General features: G+C 34.9%; 1 pseudogene; it reads right to left on the bottom strand.

Moving 5' to 3' along the window:
- Positions 1-2,610: 2,610 nt before the first annotated feature.
- LOC112422832 (pentatricopeptide repeat-containing protein At4g02750-like) lies at positions 2,611-9,495 on the bottom strand (annotated as a pseudogene).
- Positions 9,496-11,777: the final 2,282 nt, after the last annotated feature.

The raw sequence follows: 11,777 nt of genomic DNA on the forward strand, positions 1-11,777 counted from the left end.
GACCCTATGATATAGTTTAGTTTAAGTTTTACTTTTTGTTTTATGGAAACCACAATCATAATTCATTTTTTTATATCATCCAAAAGTTCATTCAAAAGTTATGTTTGTTGTAGTATTCCCCATATGCATGACTTTATTCACCCAAAAGTTCACAATCTTCTCCTTGATTAGACCCAAAATAGTACTTTCTACATATTCCACAAACTTGAGCCATTTTTCGCAAACAACTTTGAACCGGCTGCAATTATCAACATATGTTTCTTCCATATCAGAATCCACAATATCCTCCCATGCACGCATGATCGTCTTCACCATTGAATTTGGCTTTATATATTTGCTATTCTTGCCTTTGAGATCCTTCACTTTGAAATCCGTCTTACATTTTTCTCTTACATTTCTTACAATATGATACTTACACAACATAGTAGTAGCCTCAGGGAAACGGTATCCACAACATTCATCAAAGCATTGTCCCGATCTGTGACAACTACTCTGGGGTAAAGATATTTGGAATGCAACAATTCACGACACCTCTCAATAGGCCAAATAACGTTATCTTCCTTCTCAGACATCATATAAGCAAATCCAGTGGAGAACTTCAGCTGGGTAGAAGTGTTACCGACAAACTCAAGCAACGGAAGACAATACTTGTTGGTCTTATATGTGGAATCTAACACAAGCACCGTAGAGAACATGTTAAACAACTTGATACCATCTGGATGCACCCAAAATATATCACTGACATCATCAGAATCATGATAATTCCTACAATGATACACATACTTATTCTCAACCAATGAATTCAAGAGATGTTGCATGTTATTTCTCGAACCCCTAATGGATTTCCTAAACCTGTGACAAGCATTATAAACATGCTTGATTGTAGTTGAAGTGTTTTTGTTCCTTTTCCTTAATTTGGTAAGAATTTTCCTTCGAGGAACATTTGACTCAACCATCTCATAAAGATGCACACATTCATTTGGGTTTAGACGTCCGACAGTTTTTTGAGTTTTCAACACATTTTCCATGCCATGGTTATTTTTACCGTCACTAACTTTGAGGCTCCAATCACCAACAATCAACAAATAACCTCTCAGCCGAAACGAACACTCACATTTTACTGAACCAACAATTTTGCGCTGAGTCTTCCTCTTGTACTCCTTGTATGAACCTCCTCTTTCACATATCACGGTAACGAATGCACTTCTTCCATTGCCACCTTTATCGGATTTAGCAATGACGGATGTAAATCCACATTTCTTTGCTTTCCCTCGAACCCACTCCAACAAATCATTCCGAGTAGTAAACTTTTTCTTGGTGGTTAAATGTTCTCCATGATCAATACAAACAACACGAGGAATAGGAGGAGGAGCATCATCTACTTTTGCATCACCAAAGGAACTATCTCGACTTTGGCATTTCCGTGATCATCAACAACTTCAAGTTAAACAACCGGCAACACAGTATGAGGTTCAATATCAGGTGGCAATTCAATAGAGGCATCAACAGGAACATCCATTACTGAAACAGTGCGCGAGCAGGGTTCGAAAATGCACATAGTTTCTGTACTATTGCTTTTCGGATTACATATTCTAAACTACATTGTTAGTTTTCGGATTTCGTAATCTGAATAGCTCCAGTACAGATTTGTTGACATGATCAAAAGGAAAGCGCCTAGAAATCGAATGAGGGAAGGTTTATATACACATTACCTTTGAATTCAGTCGAAAATGATGATGTTAACACATATTGATGACCAGATTGCTGCTCCAAATCACATTTTCACCCAAAATAGGCGGTTTCTAGAGGTGCAGGGAGTGTTTGGAGAGAAAGGTGGTGAACTGCAGCTAGGTTCTGGTGAACCTTATATATTCAAGCTTTCTGGATTACGTAATCCGAAATATCCCGCTACTTTTCCCGCTTTTTTTTTTTAAAGTAGGGCTTTCGAAATATATAATCTGGAACATGTATATTTTGTTAGGAGTATATAGTTTGGAAGTTCTTACACCCTTCTATTGCCCCAGATTGAACCAGACATAGCTCATCACAGTTTTTGTTTTGTTTCGGATTTCACAATCCTAAACGTGTCTGGATTTTATAATCTGGATAGAGGGTATTTTAGTAAAGTACGCAGGGCGTGCGAGAATGGGAAGGGTGGGAAAAGCGATGAGAATCCCTTGAGACTATCAACCTTCCAACAATTTTGGATATGTATTTGATGACATTATGGTAGTGTTCACACACGCGTAAGTTTTTCATGACACGCATTGGTTTGCCAGCCGGTATGGTCATAATTCCAAATGCCAAAGCTAATTTCAGACTTGCATTCGCCCTTGGAAACGTTCGACTGAAAAATCTCCAATAACTGATGGGTGGTATATTACAAAGTTGTTTCCCTAGCATGAAAGCAGCCTTACGAACACATGTGCTCAAAGCACCACATAAGGTAGATCTATTTACACTTTCGCCGTCCCTTTTCATCTTCACCAGCATGTCCATAACTTCTTCATAGTGATCAGTCTGTGCATAACCATCAATAATTGCTCCTGATATGAAAAGGAATGGGTGAAGGGTGGAAAGGACAACATACCAGGCCCCTGTCTTCACCGCCTATCCATGAAGTTGTTTCCTTAACACCAAAGCAGCCATACCAGCACATGTGCTCAAATGACAACATAATGTATATCTACATAAACTTTCGCCATCCCTTTTCATCTTCACCAGCATGTCCATAGCTTCTTCATAATGACCAGTCTGAGCCTAACCACCAATAATTGCCACCCAAGATACACAATCGCGGTTAGCCATCATGTCAAACAATTTGCCAACTTGAGCAATATTTCCTTTCTGATCATAGCCGTTGATCATGGTATTCCACGAACCTACATTCCAACATGGCATTGCCTCAAACAATTCCCTTGCCATATCCATTTGCTTGTATTGCACATTTCCCTTAACCATCACATTGTATGTCATCTTTCATTTTCCCGGCATTTCATCGAAAACTCTTCTCGCATGATCCAACATTCCACTCTGCACATATGCAAACATCATTGTTGTCCACCTGAAAACATCCCGCACCGGAGACTCCTCAAACAATCTCCTAGCTTGTAACAAATATCCATTCGGTGCATATCCGAAAATCAGGGTATTCCAAGAAATTACATCCCTAACAAGCATATGATCAAAAAATCTCCTAGCATCACCCAACATCCTCCTCTTCACATTCCTACCCATCAAACAATTCCACAAAATCAATTCCCAATCCACCTTCGACGAGCCTCCTCAAGTCTCCCATTTTGAACATACACTACAAGCAATCCATTCCAAAAGATGGAAATACTTATAAGGCATGTTATCAAAAACTAGTTTAGCCTCATCAAACGCATCCAGTCTGAGCATAACTAGACAAATACATAAGTAAATTGTGTAAAATCACATGAAACTTTCTGATTATCATGGTTACATTCACAAATATATTTTATATTTGACTTAAGAATTTAAAATATATTTTACTAATTAATGTTAATAATTAATAAATATTAAAATAATTCTAAGTTGATTTTTTTTCTTTCTTTCTAGCAACGTGTATATATGCTAATAGCAAACGCCAACAAAGACCAGCCTAAGCAAGAAGAAAGAGTTTCAAGTCAAAACATTTTGCTCCCTCTTCTTGTTAAGGGTCAATAATGTTTTGACTTGGAACTCTTTCTTTTTGCTTAGGCTGGTCTTTGTTGGCGTTTGCTATTAGCATATATACACGCTGACAGACAAAAAAGAAATCAACTCAGGATTATTTCATTATTTATTAATTATTAACATTAATTAGTAAAATATATTTTAAATTCTTAAGTCAAATATAAAATAATATTTGTGAATATAACCATGATAATCAGAAAGTTAAATGTGATTTTGCACAGTTTATCATAAATTGGTTTGATGTCATCAACATCATTGTAGTCAATGGTCTCGATTGTTGAAGATGATTACACAATTAAAATATTAAGTTCTTGATTTTCCGATGTCACAGCATGCATCGCATAATTTCTATCCCACTATTTAGAATGACTAACAACAGTAAATTCAACTTAACATGAGCACATTAAATTTAGTGCTAGACACAAATTTTCCAAAATTCAGATTAATTGCGATTTTAATGAAAGACATTAAAAATAGACAAAAAAGTAATAATCGAAGATAGATTTGTATGGACCTTGTAGAGGACACGAAGAGCGTTTTCTTTGAGATCTGGATTGTTGAGTTCAATAACAAGGTGTTCCATGTAGGTCATCGTTTGAGCTATGGTTCTTGATTGAGTAGAAGCACCTAGAGGAGCTACAGACGAAGATTCATTCTTCATTGAGAGCGAATGAGGAGAATTTTTTTTACCATCGATCGGGGTGGAAATGATACAATACAATAAGCATTCAGTTTTATCACTTTACTTTTGCTTTTATTTATGTGTGATGATAATATAATATAATATTATATAATACAGACTTAAATAATTTTTTGTATCTATAAATATATTGGTTTTTATTTTATTTTAATTTGTCTAAAAAATTCTTCAAACAGTGATCGTTCAAATATTTTCTATCAACATTTTTGGCTTGTGTTTTTATGTGAACACATATATATCATTCAAAATTTTGAATTAATTTTTACAATCAAGTACATTATAGAAGGGTTAATCTAATATGGATCTCTAAGGAGGAATAGTTAAAATGTTGGGCTTTACTTTTTTAGGGAAAAAAAAGTTTTATAACAATAAAAAAATAAAAAAAATATTTTATTGAAATTTACTAAAAATAAGAGGGTCCATTGTTCGTCCATATTAGACAACCCCCATTATAGAAATATCCATTGCAGAATTTCAAAAAATTTAACAAAAAATGAATTAAATATGAATCCCTAAAAACATTCATATTTAATTTATCTCTTGTTAAAAATTTCTGAAATTTAGTGGGACACAATTTTATAATATTTTAAATATGTCTATAAAAACTAATTGAGAAATATGAATGTCACACATGTGTTAACTTAAAAACAGAGAGAAAAAAATGATGATATAAAATATTTAAATGATCATTGTTTGAAATTGTAAAGGGACTCAAAACAAATTAGTTAAGTAACTTGATTTAAATATCTTGGTTGAATCAAATACATTATAAATAATTTAAATATAAAGGTTTAGTACAGGCCTTACTTAAGTAACTTGATGTTTATGTAAACACATGATGCTCCTGATATGAAAAGGAATGGGTGAAGGGCGGAAAGGACAACATAGCGTACCCCTGTCTTCACCACCTGTCCATGAAGTCGTTTCCCTAACACCAAAGCAGCCATACCAGCACATGTGCTTAAGGCAAACATAAGGTAGATCTATTTAAATTTTTGCCGTCCCTTTTCATCTTCACCAGCATGTCCATAGCTTATTCATAGTGACCAGTCTTAGCCTAACCAGCAATAATTGCTTCCCAAGATGCACAATCGCGTTGAGCCATCATGTCAAACAATTTCCTAGCTTGAGCAATATCTTCGTTCTGACCATAGCCGTTGATCATGGTTTCCAGGAACCTACATTCTGACAAGGCATTACCTCATACAATTCCCTTCCATATCCATTTTCTTGTTTTGCACATATCATGCAATCATCACATTGTATGTCATCTTTCTTTTTCCCGGCATTTCATCGAAAACTCCTCTCGCTTCATCCAACATTCCACTATGCACATATGCAAACACCATTGTTGTCCACGTGAAAACACCCTGCACCGGAGACTCCTCAAACAATCTCCCAGCTAGAAACAAATCTCCATCTGGGCCATAACCGAAAATTATGGTATTCCAAGAAATTACATCCCTAACAAGCACATGATCAAAAAGTCTAATAGCATCACCCAACATCTTCCTCTTACATACCTACCCATCAAACAATTCCACGGAATCAATTCCCAAACCACCTTCGACTCAAACAATCGACGAGCCTCCTCAAGTCTCCCATTCTGAACATACACTGCAAGCAATCCATTCCAAGAGATGGAATCCTTATAAAGCATGTTATCAAAAACTAGTTTAGCCTCGTCAACGCAACCTCTCTAAACATAACCAGACAACATGACATTCCATGAAACAAGATCCTTTTGAGGCATTAAATCAAACAAGTTGTGGGCATCGATGAGTCTGCGGTTTTTGACGTAGCCAATGAGCATTAAGTTCAAGGAAAACAAACAAGTTCTTGTAAGGCATGGCATTGAAGACACGAAGAGCCAAGTCGCAGTGGCCATTGCGCATGTGAATAGAAATGGAATTGGTACATTTGACAATATATGGGTCTCATGCTTTCTGAACTTAAAAAACTGAAGTTATTTAAATTTCTCCCTCTCAGATTATAGTTCACGCGCACTGTTTGAAGGAGGTGTAGGTGATGACAATTTTGGTTAAAATGAAGCACGGATAAGGGGGTTCGAACTTTTGAATTTTACTTGATAATTAACACACACCAGGTTTGATCCCTATAAAATTTAATGCTAATTTTAGTCCTACATATTATTGCGGTATGTAAAATAGTCCCTAATTTGAAAGTTTTTTTTACAAAAAATCGATACTTTTTAAATCTCTAAAATAGAAATACAAATAGGTCCTAAAAGTAAATAATTTTTTTTGTATAAACTAAACTTAAAAACATGTAATTTTATAGGGACTAAATATATGTTTTAACCATCTTTTTTAAATTTATCATGTGCCTGATGTTTTAGCTTTATCTCTTTCCATTTTATTTTCTCTATTTTAATAGTCAGAATTTATATATTTCTTCCTCATCAATCCTCAACTCATGTTGGTCCAAGTCCAAATCTGACACATTCATACAGCTATACGTACATTTGTATATCATACACATACTTTAATAAGTGGGTATAGGGTGCATGCTAGCATTGAAAACTAATATAATATGAGGTGAGAGAGACAAGCTTTGGGCTAGTGGTGCAGTGCATGGTGCTGGATATACACTTGAGGGGATTCAAGATAGATAAAATATAGGATAGTAGGTGTAAATTAAAAAGTTGAGGGGGTTCAGCTGCATCCCCTGGATGTATGCTGGCTCCGCCCCTGGACACTGCTAATAATTTGAAAAAATCATATAATTAAGTGTATTTATATGTATCGGTGTTGTGTTGGACATGACACGTGTCTGACACAGAGACATGCCTAATCCGAAGAGTGTCCGTGCTTTACAGGTTAAAAGATTTTTGTACAAAGGTTGGGTTGGAAGATAAAAACAATTGGGGATGATTTTATGACTATTTATTTCCAATTTCTTCTCTTCTAGTAATCGCCAATCTGTATTTTACCTTGTTACCAAAAAAAAATCTGTATTTTACCTCCTCCACATCATCATGTTTGTCCGTTTTACAAATTAAATGCTGAAACAATTTTGTAGTGTAACCCAAAAAAAAAACAATTTTGTAGGGATCCAAAGTGGACCTATGTCAGCTCTTGAAGTGACATGGCAGAAGACGACGATGATTCTTGAAGGGTTTACTTGCAAGCATTTTAAAGATAAGTTAGTTTGTGAATGAGGGTTGGGTTAGAGGTTTTGTGATAGGTAGGACCCTCGTTGTGCAAAAGTAAGAATTGTTGCAACTCAAATTGCCAAACTAAGAAAAAAAAAGGCTAAATATCACATTTGTTCATTTTAGTTTGAGAGTATTGTCAAGTTATTTCTTAAGTTTTAAAAGTTTTAAATAGATTCGTTTAGTTTCACTGATATTTTAAGTTAATCATTTAAGTTTCAAAAATGTCATTTTAGTTGATAAATTATTTCACCATTACCCCCTAATATCAGTTAATAATTAACAGATGCTGATGTAGCTGTTAAAGTTGTTGACTTAGATCAAAACGTTGTATTTTAAAAGTTCTAGGATATTAAAACGTTATGTTTAATGGTCACAAATTATCATTTTAGCACCATAAATGCTATTTAATAGTGCTAGAAAGACATTTGTTGTTGTAAATAGATGTCTTTCTAGCATTATAAATAATCATCTGTGACCATTAAACGTAGCGTTTTAACACCTGAAGCTTTTAAAATGTAGTGTTTTGATCCAAGTCAACAACTTAATGGCTACATCAGCATCAGATAAACGGAGACTGACAACAGGGGTTACAGTGAAATAATTTATCAACTAAAAAGACTTATTTGAAATTTTTGAAACTTAAAGGACTAACCTGATAATTCTATCAAACTAAAAGGACTTAATTAAAACTTTCGAAACTTAAAGGACTAATTTGTGAATTATGTCAACTAAAAGGATCAAAATTGATATTTGGCAAATTTGGCTTTGGAGAAAAGGTTAAGTTTGCTGAATTCTTTAGCCCGACGAGATTAGCCATGCTAGGGATCCATCTTCTCATTAATTTGCATGAATTAACCAAATATGACAATTATTGTCCAACAAAGATAATACTAAACAATATAATCACAACATAAGACATGCTAAGATTATATAAGCAAAGTACTTACATCATATCCATCAATACCAGCAGTATCAGTATCAAATGTTAATTGAAAAATTAGTCTTGTATTAATGCCTTCTCATAATGCTACATTACAAAGAATCATTCAAAGTAAAGTGCACCAATGTTCATCTCATGCAGTAGCCCGTCACATGATATGATAAAGTAAAGTGCACTCTTCGAGTCGGTGTCAAACCCCAAAATTTACTCTCTAAACATTTATTATTTTCTTAATATCTTTGCAAGTCTCTAAAGAGTTATTATTTTTTTTGAACAAAAAGTCTCTAAGGAGTTACATATGAAACTAAATTTGCTGTTATTACTCCTAGCATAACCAATGACTTTAAAACAATTTTCCTATTATTAATCGGGTAGTAACAATTTTGCTAATCTTGTTGTTATTAGATAGTATCCTAATCCCTTTACTTTAACATTGTCGTGATAAAATCGCGGGTCCGGTATCTAACAATGTCTCGTCTTGATCAAAGCTATCATCACACCACATTAGCATTTGTTCTGCATAATTTTCAAGACAGGACAATTCCTTTTCTGATGCACTAGAAAGATTTAGTTTTACTGCATCAATATTCCATCCTAAAAAATATTCAAGACTTCAAGACTGTTCATATTGGTTAATTCCGAAGGAATCACGCCGGTTAACATATTTGATGAAAGATTCAAAGATTCCAAGTATGTCAACTTTCCGATGGATTGGGGAATATGACCAGTAAGTCTGTTATGGGAAAGGTTAATCCCTTTGAGTGCATGAAGCTCTCCGATAGCATTTGGAATCTCTCCTTCAAATTTGTTTCTTGACATATCGATACTTACAAACTTTTTTGGAATTTTCACCAGTGTCATTTTGGTCCCTTTTGTTGCCACAGTCACAGAATTTGAGTATTTTGAGCGGTATATTCTATACGATTCGGGCAAGTATTGCAAACTGTTATCCCCAACCACTTGAGTAACATCCTTCATGGCTTCATAATTTTTTAAATAGGCTTTTGGCAGAAAACCACTGAAGTTGTTTCCAGAGATATCAAAATGATTAACCTTGGAAATAAATGCTACATCTTTAAATTGGTGATGTGACCATGTAACTTATTGTCTCGCAAAACCAATACTTCCAAATATTGCAGTGTTAGAAGCCAATCAGAAAAATTGTCTTCTATTTTGTTGTTGCCGAGGTTTAGATACTCCAAATTTTTACATCGAGACAAGGATTTCGGAAAATGGCCTTCTAACTTGTTACCATAGAAATTCAGAGTGTCAATTCCATTGTCCTTTGAAAAGTTACTTGGCAAAGTGCCATGAAATGTGTTGATTTGTAGATTCAAAACTCGAAGGGATGGTGAATCAGAAAGACATTGTGGAATGATACCGGTCAAATTGTTGTATTCCAAGTTAAGAAATTCAAGTGAACTGATATTGCAAATAGCCAAATGGATTTCACCATTGCGGGAAAAATATTTAGCGGTCTCTTAAGATTCGGGGTCTCACTTAAGACCTTCATTCTTAAGTGGTCTCCACACAACTTTTTAATAAAATAATCATTGTTTAGTTACTTTTATTGAAATGTAAATGATAAAGAGTTATTGATGGGTTCTATTTAGACATTTTGTTAGAGGTCTCTATTGTAGTGATTGAGTACTGTCGCGTCATTTTTCGGAGATCAAGGCTATTTGATTAGCTTTTGACTCACTAATTTATTTCACGACTGAACATTTATTTTTTAAGGAAAAAGGGAAAAAAGTTCAAAACATCCCATATTGAAAAGATTTAGGGTTCGGGGGTTAGTTACATAAAGGGAAGGTATTAGCACCCTTTATGTTCGTAGTACTCTACGAGAACCTCTTGGTTTTATTTAATTCAATGTGCTATAACTTGCTTGCTTATTTTGAAAAGAAGGAATTAATATGATGAAAAAAGAAAATAAAGTGAGACCTAATTTATCTACATTTTTTATTGTTTGAAAGGACATGGTCCTCTGCCTACGTACCCGTGAGGGATCAAAACCTCGTAGTTCGGGGTAAAAATTGACATTTGATTGGTTGTGTGTTTTTTATTAGTTTTGAAACAGGTTTTAAAAATAAAAGCCAAGTGGCAAATAAGAATTTGTTTGTGTTTTTTATTAAAAGAGAGATGACTCGAAGTTGATTTAAAGTTGATTGCAATTTTGATTAAGAAAATAAAATAAAAAGGACGATCACTTGATTTAGGATCAAGGTTTATTTTAAAAAAGTATTTTTATGATTTTTTTTGGTTATTTGCATGTTTTTGTTGTTTTTTTGAATAATTGCTAAACTAACGGAGCAAGAAAATAAAACGTAATAACCTAAGCAGAAAAGTAGAGCATGCACCCACACACGCACACATGCACCTAAACTATTACAAAAAAACCTATTTACATTCTAAGGTCTGCAAAAAAATAAATGACAAGAAAAAGTAAATAAATTATTTACATCAAGGCCTAATTTACATTCTAACATGCATGAGAGAACATAAATTAATAATTACAATGCTAAACGATAAATAAAATGTATGCAAGACTTGAAAGAAATAAATAAAAGGTTCAATCACAAGGTGGGAGGTGTAGCAGTATTATGGGGTGTGCAGAAAGTAAAGAAAACAGGTTTGGGCCTAGATAGAAACGGAGCGGGTCATGGGTTAAGCCTAGCGGGTCGACCCGGATTTGAGAGGTATATAAAGGATGTGAACCCTAATTTCCTCATTTTTCTTTTCCTTTTCTCTCTCTTCTTCCTTAAATCTCTCAAACTCTCTCTATTCTTTCTTCCTTCTCCGGCGGAAAGGTGAGGGGCCGGTGGGATTCCGGCGCGGTGGCCGGCGAGCCATCGCGGCTGCGCCGCCGCGCCGGAGCTAAAAAGCTCTCCTTTTTTGATTTTTTTTTTGGTTTTAAGACCGGCTTGCTCTCCTAACTTCGTTTCTTCACTCACAAAACTCAAATACTACACCTAAATTTCTAGATCTACAAAAAAAAGGTGCGAAAATTACCCCCTTTGTGTGTGCGTCGCTTCTGTATGCTTGCTGTTTGGCTTTGCTGTGATGTTGTTACCGCCTGTGTGTGCGGTTGCGGTTCTGCTTCTTATGCGCGTCTCTCTGGCTTCTGTTGTGTGTTGTGTTGCGATGCCGTCCTCTGTTTTTCGTGTTTTTCTTTGTGTTTCTTTCTGGCTTTTTGTGCGCGCTGCTGTGCTCTCTTCTCTTTCTTGTGTTGTGCAGGTCTCTATTTATAGCACTGGGTT

Source organism: Medicago truncatula, chromosome 6 (assembly GCF_003473485.1).
Source record: "Medicago truncatula cultivar Jemalong A17 chromosome 6, MtrunA17r5.0-ANR, whole genome shotgun sequence".
In the NCBI taxonomy this organism is placed as follows: domain Eukaryota; kingdom Viridiplantae; phylum Streptophyta; class Magnoliopsida; order Fabales; family Fabaceae; genus Medicago; species Medicago truncatula.